Below are 22,024 nucleotides of genomic sequence, written 5' to 3' on the forward strand. Positions count from 1 at the left end.
CTTACAAGTTGTTCTCTCTTCCAGGATCCTATCTGAGGGGGGCTGCAGCTGCTGCTGGGCGCCAGGAGGACCGCCACTTGGACTGCCTCCCTGCCTGGAGGCCCAGTGAGCTGGCTCTGGGCCTAGCCTTGCCCCCCTGCCTACCTAAAGAACTTTGCTGGATCTGGACCTTGCCTCTAGCGCTTGGGAGCGCTTTGTTTTGCTTATAGCACCTGGGAGTGCTTTATTTTATTTATAGCGCTTGAGAGCGCTTTATCTTGCCCTTCAGCGCTTGGGAGCACTGTGATCCTCTGCCTTGCGCTGGGAGCGCATTATTTCTATTTTGGACCTTGATTTTGGTCTATAGCGCTAGGAAGCGCGTTCACCCCTTTGGCCGGTGCCCACCCGGCATTTCGAAAGTCCTGTGTCCTTGAACGGAATCGCCACCACCGACCCGGCCGGAAGTCAGGCGGGCCGAGGGCGGGGCAAAGGGACATCCGGAAGCCCAGGCGGGAGCCTACCCCGCACTGGGAAGTGCTGCACGAAGAGTCAGAAGCCTAGCGAGGCTCCCCTGAGGTAGGAGCCCCACCCACAGCACCAGGGGAAGTGAGGAGAGCCGCCGCAGAGCCGGGGATGAGACCCGTTGAGTGCCTGCAGAGGAGGGGGGGAGCGTTGGGCACATTGCCGGTGCCCGCTCCGCCCCTCCAGTGCCAAGCCCCCGAAAGTGAGAGCCTGAAGGGCTCCGGGTACCCATTTGGTTTTAGAGCCTGAGAGGCTCCTCAAGGCGCCGCAGTTGTCCCCGAGCCCCGAGAGGCTCAAGGCGCCACAGTTGTTTGGAGAGCCCACGAGGCTCATGGGGGCATTTTTGTGTTAGAGCCTGAGAGGCTCCTTATCGCCCCAATTGTTCCCGAGTCCCCCGTGAGGGACTCCAACGTAATCAGGGGCATTGGTCATTTTTTCTTGTGTGGTAGAGTGGCCCCAGAAGTCAGCGGGCCGCTCCCACTCGCCCCCCCCCCCAATTGTTCTAGAGCCACACGGCTCACAAGTGCTTTGGTAGCCGGATCTGCGAGGCTCCACCGTGTTGGTCACATCATGTCTACTACAGCAGCCCAGCACTTAGAGGGCAGCTGCCACATTTAGTCTTGTTCCTTGGCTGCCTGCGCAGCCTGCCCTGACTTTTAGACATAGGGCGTTTCAGCCCCAGAGAGGCCATTGGCCTGGGGACAGTTCTGTTGTTGTGCCTAGGTGCACCTTACACAACTTGTGATTTACTTGCCTTATGTGATTTCTGCGCAATTGTTCTTCTTACACCTCTGAAAGTTTTTATGCATCATGTGTTTTGCTTCTTTCCCTTTGCTATGTTTTTTATGCTTAATTGGTTGTTTTTCCTTCCATAGGTCCTGCTAGTAAGGTCCTGGTTCCCTGCATAATATTGTCCTAGGGTGGTTAGGGTTGCGTAGGACGTACTTACCCTTTACCAGTAATTACTGGTTGTGTGCTACATGTACTATTTTGATGCTACAGTTATTATAGGTTCTATGTGCTAAGTGTTATTCCTACCAGTATAATTATTCCTACAAAGTGCTAATTCCAACAAGTATTCTAGTTCTAAAAGTGCATCCCCCTGACAGTGGTCCATGTGGCCCTGTCCTGTAAATAATCCCCTGTAAATTCTGCCTGTATTTGTTGGCACATTGTAAAATGTGTGTTTTTATCTAATGTGTTTTGCTATAATACAAAGGCTATTTTTTATGTAACCTTGTGTGGAGTTTCCTTTGTGGTGGGCCTTGGGCGTTGTTGCTGGGTGCGCGCGTAAACACTTTACACATCGCCTCCAAGATTAGCCTTGCTGCTCCCGTCAAGTTACCTCGAGGGTGAGCAGGGGTTATCTTGGTGTGTAACTCCCTTGCCCTGACTTAGAGTGGTGGTCTCTGACTGACTTTAGCGCAAGCCTTGGCCAGCCAGAGATCCCATTATTGGGATTGTTTGAAAGGGTGGTGCCTCCCTTTTCCCTGAGCTGTTGCCAGGTGGGGTGAGGTAGTTTCCTTGCAAGGTCAAGGTAAGAAGTCATGGTTTTTGATCAGTTTTCTGATCTTGATAGCTGATAATATTGATGTCACTTTCTGATTGTTTTTGGTATCTCTGCATTTTTTGTTGTGTAAACCTCATGTAAGATGCACGCTGTTGTTTATCTTTTGCAGACACCCTCGGACACATGGTGCTTGCACAGCAAGGATTGGTAACTCTACATTTGAGGTGATGTGATTGTATCATTATCAACCATTCCTATTCCACGAGGATTTTTTTATTATATGTTTCTTCTTATTTCACACATTAATGCAGTAGTTAGTAATAGGTGGGTCCTGACGACGGCACTAGACAGAATGTTGTCTGTATGTGCTGAAACACGTTGACCACTACATAAATTCTAGACAGCTATTTGTTAAAACTGTCTTTCTGCACTGTTTTTAATTTGAATTGCGGGAGACATTAATAAAGTTAGGGTCAATCGTAATTCAATTTTAAATCTCACTTTTTCACCTTTTACATTGCACTCAGTTCCCGCACACTCAACTGCTTTAGTCTGGGATGATAAAGAGTTAATGCATCTACATGAAAACATCCTCTGGCTCCCCATCACTATGATAGGGTTGTAGCCCTTAGTGTCATCAATGTGACCCAAAGAGGAGACCCAGATGATGAAGTTTGTCACCAGTGTGGTGAGTAATGGGAATCCGGAAATTTATTGTATATTTCCTATTCTTGTGGCGAGCATCTCATTGCTGTTTTCCCTCCAGACTGTATAGTGTCCAGATTATGACTGCAGACCCTTGGATATTCTAGGTATGTTAATATGTCTCTGAGTGGAGCATTGTATGGAGATTGCTCACTCCATGAGACATTAACCCCAGTTGTAACATGTCAGACAAGTGTGAATGGGTAAAATCACAATTTCAATTTGTTTTTTGTTACAGAAACTGGGACTCATTCTAGCTGTATTCATTTCAATTGCTACTTGCCAACAGTTGCAACATGGTTAACTCCATGAGCATTTTTATATTGTTTTGAGTTACAGAACCGGGCCTCATGGATTTTGTAGCAGTTTCAATATCTACCTGCCAACACTTGCAAACTGGTTAGTGTAACATACCTGAGGCAAAATGCATTTGGGATCGACCATACATTATACATATTAACACACGTTATAGTTCCCAGAATTAAAATTTTATGGAAATACACTTACAGGCACCATTACAACATGTGGCTTGTAATGGAGATTTATACATGTGATCTTATATGCAACAATACACATTAACATAGACAATCCAACATCTCTGATATTTTAAGGATTGCATGTTAGGAAAGTAGGTATACAACACAATGGCAAAAGCTGAGTTGAGAGGGAACCGGACATTGATGTATTGTTACTTACCAGACTCCTCTCCCCAAGGTATTCCTGTCAAGCCTTCAGGATGTAGGATCTGCAAAACCTTTTCTTCCCAGGGAACATTCATATTTGGGTGTTGGAAGGACCATCACCAGTCCCCTGTGCTTCCAAGTGTTGCTTGAATGCCAGGAAATGCATCTTTCCCCTCAGGACCTTTCACCTCTTCCTAATTTCCTCCTGTGTGCGCAGGGTGGTACCTACAGCATTCATTCTGTCTACTATTCTGGTGCACTTGTTCCTTTTCTGACTGAAAGGAGTATTTTGGACTTGGGCTCCAAACAATTGTGGCTTTACTCTTATGATTTCATCCACCATAACAGACAAATCTTTCTCTGAAAAATGTATTTTTTTGTTGCCTGGCCATATCCCCAAATTAAAGTCAGTGGCATTACAACCAAAAATACACCAAGAGATGAAAAGAAAATGTGCTGCACAAGGGTGTGGAGAGCGGTAAAAGGGATGTAGAAAAAAGGCTTGCCTTCTCTCAATAATATGTTGCCTCAGAATTGCTGTGCTGCAGTTGAGTGGTAAAGGATAAAACATGTGGTGTTTTTATAGTGTGATTTTACAGATGTATCCACTTGGCCAATGGACATCAGATTTATTGTATTAGTATCCATCCAATGACAACTGTTATGGGGCTTTGCTAAGAGCGTACCATAATGGCCTACCGCCATCGGAGGAATGCTGCAAGGAGACCTCCTGTGGAAATGTGTTTTCTTAATCTGCTTGCTAGCCTGACAGCAATGAAGTACAAACCGCCGGCATTGCACTATGTCACAGACTCCGTTGACATGGTCGGCAAATCAGGCTGCATGCATCGTAATAGGGTGGTGAAAGATTGCTGATTCCACGGATTACTTGGGACCGCCGCTGTGGCGGAAAGACTTGGTCTCCTGCTTTTAAAGTAAGGGCACATCTACCCCCTATAGTATGACCCTCACTATACCTATAGATTGTACTACAAGAACTGTAGAATTTCTCTTTCTTAATTCACCTACAAACTTTTTTCTGTTCACTATATTAGAATAGAAACAGTTGAAGGACTGGTAACATTTAATCGAGAAATGACCTTTCGGAGCTTTAGAAAGAAAGGGAAAGCAACACCATTAACCGGGGGTCCGGGCTGTGATAATGGAAAGGATGGGAGGAGAAGGGACAGTTAGAAAGATTGAGAAGGAACGAGGAGAGACAATAAAGAGGTTGGAAGAACCAGAGAAAGGTTTAGCGGAGTGGGGGGCGGCAAGCAAAATAGTCAATTGAAAATAAACCAAGGAGGAGAGGGAGTAGATATAGAAAGGGAAAGTATGGAAAGAAAGAGAGGGTGGGGAATGAGCGACATGAAGGGAAGAGCAAAAGAAGATAAAGTGGGAGGGGCAGAAGAAGAGAACTGGAACTGAGAGTAGAGGGGAGGGTGTAGGACAGGAGACGAGTGAAGAGGGATATCAGAGGAGGACTAGGATGACAAGGAGAGGAGTCAAATGAATAGGGGCAGAGGAGGAAAAGTATAGGAGGAAGAGAGGCGTGGCCACAGAGGAAAGGCCATCTGACAGAGAGATGGGAAAGAGAGAAGAAGAAACGGAAATGAAAGAGAAGACGGTGGAACTGATGAACAAAGAGGGACATACGGGAAATAAGAGTGACATAAGGAGGAGCAAAAGGAAGAGGAAACGTAAATAGGGATGAGAAATAAAGATTACTAGTGAGGGGAGGGAAAGGTAGAGAAGAGTCTGGATCAAATGGAGAAAAGAAGGAGAAATGAGGGAAGGAAAGAAAAAAGGAAGAGCAAGGGAACAGCGGAGACAAAAAAGGAAAATTGAAATAATGAGATGAAAGCCGTGTGAGAGTTTGTCTAAGACAGGTGCTTCAAAGAGAGATGTGAGAGAGAAGTGAAAATGAGTGAAAGGGGCGTGATGGATGAGCTAATAAGGAGGATAGATAGAGGGTAGGAAAGAGAAAGGAGAGAAGAGAGGTGAAAGAAGTGTTGGCGTGGAGATGCAAAATGATGAGGTGAAAGATCACTAAAGCGAGGAGGGAAAAAGAGCAAACAATGAGAAAGGGAAGGGAATCTATAAGACAACAAACAGGAGGAGGAGGCGTGAGAGCAAGAAAACGTACCGGCAAGAGGGAAAGGGGTTGGAAAGTAAAGTGGGAGAATAGATGAAAAGAGAACAAGCGATGCGTACTCTGTGCTGGGGGAGGGCCATTAGCCTGTATGAACTCGCGGCAGACATCAAAGGAAGGGTGGGAGGGACATTGGCGAGCAAGGGGGAGGGCGTCTGCAGCCTGGTGAGCTGAAGTAGTAGCAGAGGTGGAGTGCGGCGCTCGCGCACAAAGCTGTTCACAATGCGCGTTGGTTTGCTCACATGCACTGTACCCGGTCCTCAGTTTGGGTACACTTTTGTAAGCCTTATTATAATCACGCCAGCATCCCTAACGGGATTGCTTAGGCGAGACCTAAACAATGGGGGTCATTAAGATGCCGGACGGACTGGAGTCCGTCCTCCATCCTGGTGTAAACCGGGACTGTCCGCCTTGCATGTGGTGGTCCCCCACACCTGATCAGGATGCGACTGCCATCATGGTAGCCAGATCTTGATTTTTAACATTGCGGCAGGTGCTGCTGACAGCAGCACCCGCCGCGATGTCAAAATGCCATGTTGTGCATTTCACAGCACTACTTGGCAGGCACCACAAGGTGCCTGTCAATTAGTGCTGTGAAAAGTAGGGGGGTACCATGGGTACCCCCCAAGTGCACCCTAACCTCATCCGAACACAAGGGGGGGCTGGCAACTGGCCCCCATCACTAATCCCCATCAGCCTTTCCATGGCCGCATCGCCATCATGGAAAGGCATGCAATACCTGGCATCCTAATTTGGTGGACGGTGCGTGCTAGGCAGCGCCACCATTTAGGGCTATGGGATCCATCCACCCGGCAATCTGTAAGATTGCTTTTGGCAGACCCGTGGGGGTGTTCTTTGCGTTCGCCATGGTCTGAGCACGATTCCCTCAGTCATGGTAATGTGGCGGGGGAAATCACGGTACGATTGCGTAAGGACCGCCACCGCATGGCTGGCGATGACGGGCTTTCAGCAATCGTAACCAGCCCCAATGATATTCTTTAAACGACATACTTACCAAAAAGCACTATTTTTGACAACGATATTCTATGCCACAGTATTTTTGGATCACAATATTTTTTTGCCATATTTCTGTGATCCGATATTTCAAACTCAATATTTTGTCCAAACACTCCAGAGGTGGCGCACAAGCTTAGGGTTGTCAAAATAGATTATCAAGGACTAATTGGGCATGACAACTCATTTAATCTGAGAGAACCTTAATAAACCATTCCAAAACTAAATGAAATAGGGGTGCGTTTTCCAGACTTTTACTGTTGTTCCTTTAAAAGTCCTTGCAGAAACTGTGTAGATGAAGTAGGATGCAATAAATAAAGGAGAAGGGAAGGCCTATCCCATCAGAGTATTACAGTCTTGGAGAAAGGCATCCACTGTCCAAGCGCCAGGATATGGTTGCTAGCTCACAAACTTCTGCAGCTGTCTCAAGAGGAAGGAGGCTAACCAATCTCCATCTAAAGGGCAGGAATGTACCCCAAAGACAAGATGTCCTCAAGAAGATTTACCAATGTGCATTCAATCACCGGAATCCTCAAGGTGACATGAGACCCAATCCTCTACTAAGGGCCCGATTACAATGCCACCATCCAGAGGCCTGGCACCCTTGGGGGCCCTTCTGGGTGCCCCCAAAGTCGGATTCCGACAGCCTTTCTGTGCCGGAAAGGACGGCATAGAAAGGCTGATGGAATCTGCCATAGTAATCTCTCGGGCGGAAAGAGAAGACCAAGGGATTACTGGAGGCTTTCCGAATGGCAGATGGGCTCTCTAACCCAACGGAGGCCATTCGGAATTTGGTCGGATTCGTTTCTGCCCAACCCCATCAAAATGGATCGATCGGAAAGGAATCCGAACATCCGATTACAATGCCGTAGGAACGGGTCCCACCAATGGTCGGAACCATTTCCAACGGCATCGTAATCTGTTACAAAATTGGAATAGTGCAGAAGATAGTCTGTTTTAATTGTAGGTTAAGAGTATTTCTTTCTTTTAGCAAATTTGGCTATCACACAAAATATACAGAATGAACATTTTCATGAAAATGGAACAAATTACCCACAATACAAACACTCATTGGTAAAGGAAATACGTCTGGCCTTGGCAAGCAATGATGTTTCTGGTGTAATGCTTCTTTTGCTTTATTTGCCTTTTTTTGCAAGTAAAGGGAACAACAATAAAAAGACAAACAAAAAATTGAGAAAGCATAACACCTCATAAATGTGAAGGCTACACATTTGTAATAAAAAAGAGTCTATAGTGTACCCTTAAACGTGGCATGAACCGGTGCACATATATCCATATTTATTAGCAGTATTGAATGTGCTCAGTTTCTTCAAGCAGTATCTAAAATAGCATGATTTTGGCTCAATATAGGTGTGCCACTGAAAATCAGAATGGGAGTTAAAATATTTCACATGGGAAATCCACTTTAAAATAACCCTACCTGTTCCAGGGGGAAATCTTTTAATACTAGACTTATCCTGAATTATTGCCTTCATAAGCGAGCTTTTAACCTCATGATTATCTGTTATATTTCTATCCTTCTCACTCAAATGTTGTGGTGGATGCATATATCCACAACTTGTTGTGCCTTGTATTGAGTGAAAACAACCTACTTCCAACTAGCCGCTCTCCCTAAAAATATCAGTTCTCTGCAGAAGAATCTCACTATGCGAGATTATAACACCAAGCCAGGTCTAAAATGTCACAGGTGGTGGATAGTTATCAGGTATCCCAGCATATATCCTTCATGAGGGAGGGAAATCCTTGAAATATAGCCACCACCTCTGTGAAATTGTTGATCTAATCATTTTAATCATAAACGTTGCCAATCTTCCACACCCAGGATGAAATTAGATGCACAGATTGTATCATTTACACTTGAATATAAGCTTTCCCTGAAACCAAACCACTGTTAAAACCCAAACAAAGACACACAGAAATAAATTCAAAGGAACATTAAGCTGTCCTAATTGGAGCTCTTACAGCTGTGTTTGATAAAGGACTTTGGTGTTGGCTCTCTGCTGGTAACAACACTTTACTGATAAGATCAGCCTCAAATGTCACCCGGAGAGAAATAAAACAACCTTAGTGGGCTTGGTATCATATAGCAGTCTCTTGCAGCTCGAAGTTCCCTGCAACAGTGATGTCACGGTGTGCTTTTAAACCACCATATTTGACAAGTAATCCTCCTCCCCTCCCTAAGCGCCTTGAGTCCCTTTGGGTATGTAGTGCGCTATATAAATTCTTTGACTTTGACTTTGACTTTGACTCGAGGGTGTCTAGGAAAATTGCAAAGAAACAAAACGGATCAGCAGGGAAAGGGGCTGATTCATAGCTCAAGGTACACTAAACAATGAAAGCGAGGCTTGCTCTAGCGGGCAATAAGAAACTGAGGTGGATATTTACAAAGAAGTGGCGGAGTGAGGCGTTACCCATTATGACTTGATGCCTCACTCCACCACTTTGGAAATGCAAGGTTGCACCATATTTACAAGGATATTTCCCAGTGCGCTGGCGCTACACTTAGCAGTGTAGCACCAACGAGGCACCCTTGCACCATAGTGAAGGGTGTCTGCGTGCAGGGGAAGATTGTTTATCTACAGGAAGGTCCCCTAAAGCCAGCCATGATAAAGACTGCAGGAAAACCAGTAATGACACTTAAGTGTAGTACTTTATCAGAAGTCATGCACATGTGATAAGGAACAATGCAGTCACTTAAACTGCAATAGAGTCAATTGCTGAAGTGGGTGGGCCCATTGTCCCATGCGGTATACTGTGGTGGTTGGAAGTGAAATGTGAATGACAGCTAACCAGACCAATGGATAAAGAGAGTTGACTGAATGTCCCTCTCTGTATGTATATGTGTATGTAAATTCTTTATGGTTGTTTTCTGAAAACATGAGGTTGGCAAGGGCCAGATCAAAAAGGAATTCAATAAAAACATCCCAGTAAACATCATGTATGGGGTAGGGAGATAAAAAAAAAGGCCTGGCACACGGTGCAGCTCTGAAACACCAGATACACACTTGTGTGATAAGTTGTTAGAAATAGGATTTCTGGTTTGCAGGGGTATGTACCCTGTCCGAGCAGAGCCCCTAATCCTAGTCAGGGTAAGTCAGATGCACATCCTAAATTAACCTGTGATCACTCTATGGTAGCTTGGTACAGAGCAGTCAGGCATAATTTGAGGCAATGTATAAAGTATTTCTGCAACACTTAAAGCAGTAAAACAGCGAAAACAACCCATAAAATGGCATTAAACCCGGTTACAAAAATATAGCTTAATTTATTGAGCAAATCCAGACCAAAATTACAAAAATCTAATACGTAGAACTTGAAATATAAATATTTGAAGACTAGAACAAAGTCACAAGTTCAGGATGACAGTGATGGAGCATGGGCCGGCTAAAGAGACCCATCTGCAACTGCTGCACACAGTTTCTAAAATCCTGATGCACAGTCTGCATGGTGTTACTGTGCAAGGCTTTGTGTTATCCTGCGTCGCTTCCAAGAAAGACCACAGAAGGCAGAGCACCTTAGGCCCACTTCAAAGGGTCCATGACTGGGGCGGTACCACTTGGCAAGGTAGATTTACAGATGGCAGAGTCCAGGTGCTGTAGCAGGTGAGTTGGAAGTCTTTTGTGTCCCTTAAACTTCATAAAACGGGAGGTAAGCCAGTAAGTCCTTGGAGTCACTTTGGTTCTGGTTTGGACAGATGCAGGTCTAGTCCTTCTACCAGGCAAGGAGGGCAGCAGGCAGCAGGCCAGAACAGCAGAGCAGGAGTCCTGCAGAGTAACAGTCATTTCAGCATCACAGCAGTCCTTTTCCTGGAGAGTATCTACAGGTCCAGAAGTGTACAGAAGTGGTGGTCTCTGAGGTCCAGTATTTATACTTTGATGCTCACGTTCTGGAAGGTGGGAGGCGCATCTGGAAAGTGGCTTCGAAATGCAAGGAACCCCCTTCCTCCCCTGCCTTGGATCCAAGCTGGCTGGAGAGACAATACAGGGTTGTTAGGTTTATTGTGTGGAGACATGTCACAGCCAATTCAGGTGCAAGTGGAGTTTTGCTTACCTCAGCCCCCCATCAAGCCAGTTAATTGGCCAATATGGCCCATCAAGTCACACCTATGCTCCCATTGTGTGTGGCTGACTAGAGGGAATGCACAAGGCTCAACTGACACCCACCCCAGACACGTATTCAGAGACAAGCAGAAGGCACAGAATGGTTAAAGTAAGATAATGCCAACATTTTTAAGTTAAGAGCCAATGGACTGGGTTTGTTTTCGTCAGCAAGGTTTGCCCACATTATAATCAAGAACAGCAAACTATACCTTGTCTGACATCAGTTAATAAACACAATGCACTGCCAATGGTGTGGACGCTTGTGGATGTCACTGACTATGAAACTCAAAGACCTCCGAGTTTAAAGATGCTGAAGGTGTTTAACTAACTAGTAAAATTATTTGGAAGACAACATCACTGAATACATTTAAGGCTGACAACAGCCTGCAGCATGATAATCAGGAGCTTAGAGGAGTGAAGGTTAGGAAGGAAATGACAGGGACTCCAGTGGTGCATCAGAAGACTTTTGATAATACCTTCGGATAAAAGAAAAGAGAAGAGGCCATATGTGCGCCTAAAACAACAATTTAATGGAGTAACTGGACATTGCAGTAACAAGCAATTCCAACTTCGCACACATTTTATTTCCAGTTCTTGATCCTGAGGAGAACCCAAAGCCATGTGGTTCGAAACGCTTCGACAATATAGCACTAGGGTGTTGTTGAAGTGACTACTAGATACTGGATGTTTGTGAATAACAGTGTCTGTCTTTGGTTTAAATAAATACGTTGCCTAAACCCATTGTGCAGATTCAATGCAGGAGTATGGATAATTGAGATAAATAGGACACTGTGTATGTAAAAAAAGTGTGAACTGGAGCATTTTAATTTGCCACAAACGTGTTACAAACTGTCAAATTCACAATTTCTGTTCATAATATTTGTCTTTCTGCACGTGGTGGAGTTTCCATATTAGTCTACATACAGTGGGACAATGATCTAAGCTTCATGTTACAGGAAATATTGAATAAAGCAATGCTATATTATCATTTTTGATGGCAGCCTGCTCTGGAGACAGCAGGCAATTCTCATTTGATGCATATGAATTTTATGCATGCAAATGAGTCAGAAGGAACCTTTTGTTGCAAAGGAGGGTTGGTAGCTTCATTCATACATTCTAAGGTACCTATTCTCTTCATTTCTGAGGTTGACAGACAGATAGTTTGCATCCTGATGAGACCTACAGATTGAGACTGTTGGTTCAAAACGGCTACAAGATGTCTTTAGTAGTCTATTGATCATTCAAAATGGCAATCTAAAAAAGCATGGTGGACTTCTTCTGTTGGTTATTGTTTGTCAATCTGTGGCTAACCTGAGTACCTGACTGTAAAATTTGCGTACTCACTTTTTCTTAGCACCAGACTATGTGCTCTATTGTCTTTTCAATATTCTATATTGCCTGTAGAAAGGCTTGTGTGTACAATTATGTGTATGTATTCAATTAATTATTTGATTCTCACAGGTTATTTCTACCCACTGTTCCTGTGAAACAAAATCCCACTAAACGGTATGCGATGGTCTTACTTTTGGCATGAGGAATCACCTTTCTTTTACTCTAACTGCAGACAGTGCAAGCACCTGCCCTTCTAAAAATTGATTTTTTCCCCCTTGAGTTCCCAGACTCTGTACCCTTGTCAGAAGATTGGACCCATAAGGAGTTCTCTTTTTGAGCCTTGTTTCTCTCCTCCTTTACCAGTTGTTGGTCTGTCCCCCTTTCTAGGGATCACTTCCCTGGATTTCATAAACAACCTAGGGGGAGATTTTCAAAAAAGCCACGCAGCTCAGCCCCTTGCGAGGCTGTGCTTCGTTGCACAACGGTGAGGGAGTAGGAGAGCGCCATAGCTTCAGAGATATGGCTCTCTCCTCCCCTTTCCCACATGCCAGCGCTGATTTCAGCTGCCGTGCATCATGCACACACATTAGCGCCGCAGCGCTAGAATGTGTGCTAGAGTGTAGCATAAGTTTTGTACAGAAAGGATGCCCTTCTTGTACAAAATACTATGATAGGCACAATGCAAATCTTTTCCCTCTTTGCATACGTGATGCATGGGAAACAGCCTTTACTACGCAACCGTTACAATGCATGCCATTACATTGTATGCAGATGCATCCAAAAAGGTGTGCAGCAGTGGGTAGAAGGTGTTGGATTGAACTCCAACACCTTCCCTACTGTTGCACACACTGGAGTTGGAATGGAAAATTAATCTATTCCAACTTCCAGCGCTCCCCTGACAGAAATTTGGGAAAAAGGTTGGCGTTGCAACGGCATGCGATGTAATGGCATGCGTTGTAACGACACATATCCGTGCTGTGCAGGGCAGCGCGCATGGAAGGTCGGAAAAGCATGGAAAAATGAAAGCATTTCTCCTGTTAGCTTCTCCTTTGAAGGGGCGCAAAACCATGTTTACAAATCTTTGTAAATATGGTTTTGCATCAAAAGGCATGGGTGGTTGAATGGGAACGCCCATGTACCACCCATGTAACGCCCCCTTGGCGCAGAGTAACACAAAGCAGTGCTTCGCGCAACTTACAGGGTACTTTCCATCGCAAAACAAGTTTTGGCCCTTACCTGTTGGGGGTACTTGACCCACCCACGCGAGTGAGGTACCATTTTTATCAGGAGACCTGGGGAAATGCTGGGTGGTAGGAAATTTGTGGATTCATGCAGATTCCAGAACTGTAGTGCGTGGTGTGTGGCACACTGTATTCCTCTGTAGTTTTCTTCTTGTTGGCGTGCTGCTTCGGTTTAATTGCGTTTTTGGGTGCCAGTGGGTAGCTCCCTCTGACCCCTGGGGAGTTGGACTTGAAGTTAGCCAAGATGCACAGTTAACTTAATAACCTGTTCCCGGCTGGCACTCCTTGGAGACGTAATCTCACGATCGTTTACAAATTTAAATCCACTTGTAGAAATGAAGACAGTAAAACTTTTTCTATCTTATTCTAATCCGAATGTTCATCTTTTAGTGTACTAATTTCATTGTTGCTTCACAATGTTTGTAATTTATTCATATCTTTCTTTCTTTGCTCGGATTACATTTCCTTCATGTACATTGTTCATATTCCAAAATATACATCCCTATGCATTTTGGGACTGCACCCTTCTTCAGGGGGATATGTTTAATCTGAAAATAAAGAAAGGGGATGCTATATTGTAACCAGGTATGTCTAGTCTCCCCCAAACTAGTACAAAACTGGGGAGTGTCAGACTTTCGCTCCGGTGGTGACTTGTGGAAAAAATGCAAGCATGCACCGCAGTGTACAAAATAAATAGTAAAGGTGGAGGTGAACTCAGTGCTGCTAAAGACATTTGGCGGCTTGTGCTCAAGTTGTGTCTGGTCAAAAAAGTGCCTATTTGGACTGTGATTTAACCAGTGTTCACAAAGAAGTGGTATGATAAAGTTATTCAACTGGATTGGAACAATACTGGTACGAATGCGGTAGGAGAAATGGTAAGGTAAACAATGTACGTTAGAAAGTACTGATGAAAATCGTCGTGAAACGGAAAAAGTAAACAACATTAGTTAAAAAAGTGCTGATAAAAACACATGCTCGTATATGCACGAGTGGGCTGATAGCTTATCGTGAAAAACAGCAAAAAATGAGACACATGCTCATGTATACGCGGGTAAGTAAATCATCGTGAAACGGCAAAAGTGAAATACGTTATTTAAAAAGTGCCAATGAAAACACATATTCGTGTATGTACGAGTGGACTGATGACTTATCGTGAAACGGCAAAAAGTGACGGCATGCGCCGTGAGGCTATATCAAACAATAATAACGTTTGGTATAGGCATACATAGATAGCGTGGGTTCTGAGACCCATGCTGCCGTGATCTTACCACGTGTGAACTTCTCTCGTATACTGTCCTGGGGCAGTGTTCAAAGTCGTCAATATGTGTTGCAGCGTAACGGCACGTCAAGTGCTGGTTTCCTAGGTAATGGTAAGCAAAAAAGGACAAGTGAAAGTCGGCCATCTTGAAGTGGTGGTTTTACGAACTTCTATAATACACTAAACCATAGAATCTTGTATGGGAAAAAATGTGTGTGGTGACCATTACTATGAATCTGTGCATATTAGACGGGATAGTGCACCTATGTGAGCTAAATGTTCTACATTTATATAAGTGAAACTTATAGAAAGATAAATAAAAATAAAAATGGCGGAAAAGACGTAAAAAAAACTGATAATAGTGTTATATTGCGCATGTGTGTCAATAAAAACACTCTCTCTAGGAGTCTGAGTAAGGTGGTACAACAGAATTTGCATGCTGAGACATTTGAGTAATAGAACTTATAGGAAACAACTGTATTCCATTCGATCATTAAGTCCCCTTGGATGACAAGCATCCAGTTTCTTTATCCAAAACATTTCACGTTGTGTAATGAACCCCAAATACGTGGGTGGCCCAACTGCGGATAGCACTGGATGAATTAGAGATCAATGGGCTTTGGAACAGCAAGATGGAAAAGTCCACATTTAAAAAAGCTTGCAATAACAAAGCAAAAGCATTATCCTTCGTGGAGGATAAAAGGGGATTACTAAGACGCCGCCACGCATGGGTCATAATAAATTCCTACACACGGCTAAGACCACAACCCTATCTAGCCACTCATTTTCGATTGTCTTTAAAAAGGAGATTCATGGCATACAGATTTGGAGATCTTTTTTCATTAGACTTGGCGCCCACCTGGAAAAACAAGCATCAAACAAAGGCATGTCGTTTATGTGGCTATCACACTGAAACTCTGAGCCACTGGCTGTGTGTCTGTGAAACTGTGAAATCAGAAAAAAGGAAGCTGCTGAGAACAGTTTTTAATGATTTAAATATCCGCACCTGCAGACAGGCGGCGACAAGTTGACTGAGCGCCGCATCAAACATTTTAATATGCAGGGGGATAAAATGTATGATAGCGGTAGAAAGCTTACTTATAAATGTGAATAAACACCACTGGGTATGGGCTCCCAAGCAGCAAGGCCAAGCCACAGCCTTATGTAATACAAAATAGAAAGACGCCAATGCTGCCATTAACTATTCACCACAGATTTAACATCTCACAGTTGACTGAAACATAAAGTGAGGGGATCTGAATCTCTTGAATAAATCTTTAGTTTTATTTACTTTTCCCTTCATTTAGATTTTTTGATCATTTTTAAACAAATTTTTCAGTTAAAAAAAACATAAGACATACAATGTATGTACTACATTATATACATTAAAACACTCCCCTTCCAACACTCACACATACACTCACTTGTGAATCACAGTCAAACACTCTGATGCACACTCTACATAACACCATTAATATTTACAATACTGAAAATCCACTGTTTCATATGTAATGCCATAGATTATAATTGACGCAAAGCTCATTTATTAGTTGACGTTCTTATGGCATGGCAAACACAAGGTCTTGTATTTGCCATGCCATAAGAACGTCAACTAATAAATGAGCTTTTCGTGAAATATACAATGAGGCGTGAATTATAATCTATGTTTTTTTAACTGAAAAATTTGTATAAAAATGATCAAAAAATCTAAATGAAGGAAAAAGTAAATAAAACTAAAGATTTATTCAAGAGATTCACTTATAAATGTGGGCAAAGACTGAAGGCTTGGTGCCACAAAGGAACTTAGTGGAATTTTAAGAACTGAAAAAGTTTTTTAAATGAAATGTGTTTTATATGCTTTATGGTTTGTGAAAACCAAATAAAGTTATTTTTGACTGACTGACGCGTTGTGATAGTCTTTTTCTGTTGTCTGTACCCTGTTTGACGGGGACAACCTCCAAAATCAGAAATCCTAATTGACTAATATTGGGATTATGGGTTGTGAAATGTACAGCCACTGGTGATTTCATTACTTTGTTCCTGATAGTGCTCTTGTGTTCTGTCAGACAAACTTTTATTTTTCTTTCTTTCTCCCCACGTATGGGAGGCCACTTGGACATTTGAGTAAATAAACAAGGTTTTTTGTATCACATGTTGCATTAGTGAATAATTTAATTTGTTTCCCGGATGTGGGAGGGTTCAAAATATTGCCTTGAATGACGTTGTTGCAGTGACTGCAGTTTAAGCATGGTGCATTGAACTAGTTTCAACCAAAAGTCAACAAGTGAAAAAAATCATTTTGAGAAACTGGCCAATGATAAAAAACTAACCGGATTTCAAAAGGATCTTCATTTACACTCCATTATTTGCATATCCGATGCAGAACATCAAAGATCTGTTAGAGGCAACACCTCGAGAGAAAGGAGTCACATACATGGGGACTAAACCATGCTTGAACTGCAGTCACTGCAACGTCATTTAAGGCAACATTTTGAACAATCCCACATCTGGTTTCTCTAAGTGCCAGCAAAGTGAGGGTTCAAAATCTACAGCTAGGCATGTTGCAAAAAAAGGGTTGGTTTTCACTGTGAAAATGTGCTGTGTCCATGTTGCGTTTTGGGCCATTTCCAGTCGCGGGCACAAGGCCTACCCAGACAAGTGAGGTACCATTTTTCTCAGAAGGCTTTGGGGAATGTGAGGTGGGTGGAATTTTGTGGATCCACGCACATTCCAGAACATTCCATCACAGAAACGTGAGGTTTTTGAGGTTTGCAAGGTATTCTGGGTAACAGAAACTGGTGATGTCATTTGAGATGTCATCAGTGATGTCACTCACCATGTCATGAATGATGTAATATGTGACATCATCAGCAGTGAATTGTGAGGGCGCGAGTTATAGTTAGCTCAACTAACTATAATGGCTTCATTTGTACGAGTGAAATGTCCAACTAACTATAACATCCCTGAAAACTGAAAATAAATATGTTTTATATATGTATTTGTAAAGGTCGATGGAAGAATAAATGGTTAAATAAGTGTGCAAATGGATGTTTTTTTTTTTTTTTAAATGATTGGTTAACTGGCTTATTAAGTGTATCTTAGTGAATACGTATATTAGTGAGTAATTTTTAAATATTTAAATATATGTATCAGTGTTTCACTTTGTATATAAGTGGCTGCATGGGTTGGTGACTGACTCACTGTTTGTATGTGTTTTGAAGACAGCATATGTGCAGGACTGTATGGGTGGATGAGTCTGTATATGTGTGTGTTAGTGAGTGAATGACTGTCTCACTAGTGTCTTTATTAGTAACAACATATGTTTTAATCTAGTATATGTGAGAATTGATGTATATAAGTGAGTATATGTGAGAGTGAGAGATTGTAAGAATTCCTGTTTAAATAAGTATGTGTTTCTATAAGTGATTGTTTAAGAGAGTAAGTATGTGTAAGTTTCCTCAGAAGTAAGGTGGTAGTGTGTGTGTATAGTTGTATATGCAAATAAATGGATGTTCAATAGTTTATTTGCATGTGTGAGTATGTGTGTGAGTAACTTTTGGATGACTGTCGGTGTGTAACAGGATGTATAGGTGTATCACTACATATGATGCGTGAGTATATGTATGATTGACTATATAGAACTGTTGGTGAATGAGTGGATGTGTATATAGATGGTGGAATTACTGAATTGGTTGTTGTAACTGGTATGGGTATCTCCATTTATTTGAAAATGTTAGTTTCTATTTTTGAATATGTGTTTCAAGGGTTACTTTACACTGAAAGGAGGTCTGTCACTCTGTCACAAGGATGGTGTCATCAGTGATCATGAGTGATGTCACTGACCAGATATATATATTTTTTTGAACCTAAATTACTCAAAATCCACTGGAGCACATATCTTGAGACATAGCAAAGGCACACCGGGCTACCAGTCCCTACAATTTTGCCACGTTTGGTGGAAATCCATTCAGCCGTTCGGGCTAAAAGTGAGGTGAAACACGTTTTGGGACCCCCCTTTTTTATCGGCCCCCGCTTGATGAATCCCCCCCAAACTTTCACGGAAGGACCGGAGCGCCGCGAGGCAAATTTGAGGACATTTTCAGGCAGATGCCTCAACCGGCGCCAAAGTTATTCACAATAGAATGTTGTGATTTCGCTATTCAAAATAATCCTAACTATAACTACCTACTGGCGACCGCCAGTAGGTAATATATATATATATATATATATATATATATATATATATATATATATATATATATATACACACACACACACAATCCCTTAAAACCCTACAACCCTTCAACTCATACCAACCCTAAAATTGACCCCCCGGCACCCCAAAGCCCATACCTACCCTGAACCCTAAAATTACCCCTGGCACCCCAAAACCCATACCCACCCTGAACCCTAAAATTACCCCTGGAACCCCAAAACCCATACCCGCAGTGATCCCTAAAATTACACCCTTGCCCCCCAAAACCCATACCCACCCTGAATCTTAAAATTACCCCTTGCACACCAAAACACATACCCACGCTGAACCCTAAAATTACCCCTGGCACCCCAAAACCCATACCGATCCCTAAAATTATCCCCCCGGCACCCCTAAACCCATACCCACCCCACACCCTAAAATTACCCCCTGGCACCCCAAAACCCATTACCACCCTGAACCCTAAAATCACCCCCCCGGAGCCCCAAAACCCATACCCGCCCTGAACCCTAAATTTACCCTTGGCACCCCAAAACCCATACCCACCCTGAACCCTAAAATTACCCCTGGCACCCCAAAACCCATACCCACAGTGATCCCTAAAATTACACCCTTGCCCCCAAAACCCATACTCATCCTGAATCTTAAACTTACCCCTGGCACACCAAAACACATACCCACGCTGAACCCTAAAATTAACCCCCTCACACCCTAAAACCCATACCCGCCCTGAACCCTAAAACTACCCCTGGCACCCCAAAACCCATACCCGCAGTGATCCCTAAAATTACACCCTTGCCCCCAAAACCCATACTCATCCTGAATCTTAAAATTACCCCTGGCACACCAAAACACATACCCACGCTGAACCCTAAAATGAAACCCCTCACACCCTAAAACCCATACCAGCCCTGAACACTAAAATTACCCCTGGCATCTCAAAACCCATACCCATCCTGATCCCTAAAATTATCCCCCCCGCACCCCAAAACCCATACCCACCCCACACCCTAAAATTACCCCCTGGCACCCCAAAAACCATTACCACCCTGAACCCTAAAATCACCCTCTGGAGCCCCAAAACCCATACCCGCCCTGAACATTAAATTACCCCTGGCACCGCATAAACCATACCCATGCGGAACCATAAATTCCCCCCTTGTTCCCCAAAACCCACACCCACCCTGAACCTTAAAATTACCCCAGGCACCCCAAAACCCATACCCATGCTGAACCATAAATTCCCATCTGGTACCCCATAACTCATACCCACCCTGAACCCTAAAATAGCTCCCTGACATCCCAAAACCCACACCTGCCCTAAACCCTAAAATTACCCCTGGCACTATAAAACGCATACCCACGCTGAACCCTAAAATTAATCCCATGGCACCCCAAAACCCACACCCACCCTGAACCTTAAAATTACCCCTGGCACCCCAAAACCCATACCCATGCTGAACCATAAATTCCCCCAGGCACCCCATAACCCATACCCACCCTGAACCATAAATTCCCCCCTGGCACCCCATAACCCATACACACTCTGAACCCTAACATTGCTCCCTGACACCCCAAAACCCATACCTGCCCTGAACCCTAAACTTACCCCTGGCACACCAAAACACATACCCACGCTGAACCCTAAAATGACCCCCTGGCACCCCAAAACCCATACCCACGCTGAACCCTAAAATTGCCCCCTGGAACCCCAAAACCCATACCCGCTCAGAACCCTAAAATTACCCCCTGGCACCCCAATCCGTAACCCACCCTGAACCATAAAATTACTCACTGGCACCCTAAAACCCACACCCACCCTGAACTCTAAAGTTACCCACTAGCACCACAAAAAAAATTAACCCTACAAACTTACACTACATTTGCATATTTGGAGGAGACTGTCCTCTTTGACGTTTCTATGTATGTAAGTCAAGAACAACATTCACAGTAACATAGATATGCAGGCAGTAGGTAATGCTGTGCTGAAAAATGCATTAAAGTTACTGGAACTTACATAAAAAAAACTGCTGCCTGCTCCTCTGATACTATACTGTGGAGTCTGGCTGATCAGCAGCACTGTGTCCTGGCATCCAGCCCCTCGAAGGTCTCAGAGTAGATAGGTGTGGGTCAAATGTCTCCTAGATTCTCCTTGCCTGGGGCTCCTCTGCTTCTTCGCTGGTGCCCTTGGATACGAAAATAGAAAGATCCATTTATCTGGTGAGCAGCGCCGTGGATGTGAATTCCATCCAAGTGCACAGACAGCAGGGTGAAAGGCATGGCCAGTGCAGGTGATGCTTTTCCTTTGTAAATTAATTTCTGCTGACGTCATAGCCCAGGGTTTGCTGTCTGTGCACTTGTATGGAATACACATCTATACAAGTGCACAGACAGCACACCCTGGGCTATGATGCCAGCAGAAATTCCTTTACAAAGTTAAAGCATCACCTTAACTGGCTAGCCCTTTCCCCCTGCTGTGCACTTCACACCCCATGCTCACAACTCATCAAGTGCTTAGGTGAAATCCCTGCCTTCAGGCAAGGATTTCACCTCGGCGGCGCCACTGGAAAGGAAAACAAGAGGTGGGGGCAGGGGAGTTCACTCACTGAAACTGTTCAGAGGCTGGCTGCCTGGCTCGGGCTGCTGGGCCTCTCAGAAAGCATAATAAAAATCACATTCTCGGATCGGATGTGCATCCTTCTTGCATAATTTCAGTGCGTGTCATCTTAGCCCGGGCAGAGGAGGCGACGGGGGGGGGGGGCTGAAGCCCGGTGAGCCCAATGGGTCTTGCGCGCCTGTATATATATCAAAGCTCCGGATATATATATATATATATATATATATATATATATATATATTCACTGAAAAAACTATAGGTTTTAGCCACGTTATAGTTAGGAATTAGCATGTAAAAAATCTTAGAATTCTAAGATGGCGCTCAGTTTGTAAGGATTTCAGGGAACTATAGTTGTCCTTTGTTGATTTTGGTGACACAATTGGATGTTTAAAACTGTATCTAAAACGGCACTTCGGTAAACATAGATGAAGGTTTTTACCAAAGCGCGTCTCTTTGTTGCTGTGTCTGTTTGCTGGTAAAATAAACAACCCAAACGACCCCCCGCAAGTGCTTTTTCCCTGGAGGATGGAAATCCGAAGTTACGGAAAGTGAAGCGGCAATTGATTTGTGGGAGCACCCCCACATTGAAAGCACCGGGCCTGCGAGTGGCCCGCTCAGGTGTTTTTGGAGCTGAAATATATATATATATTCACTGAAAAAACCATAGGTTTCAC

The sequence above is a fragment of the Lissotriton vulgaris genome, chromosome 6, assembly GCF_964263255.1.
Source record: "Lissotriton vulgaris chromosome 6, aLisVul1.2, whole genome shotgun sequence".
NCBI lineage: Eukaryota > Metazoa > Chordata > Amphibia > Caudata > Salamandridae > Lissotriton > Lissotriton vulgaris.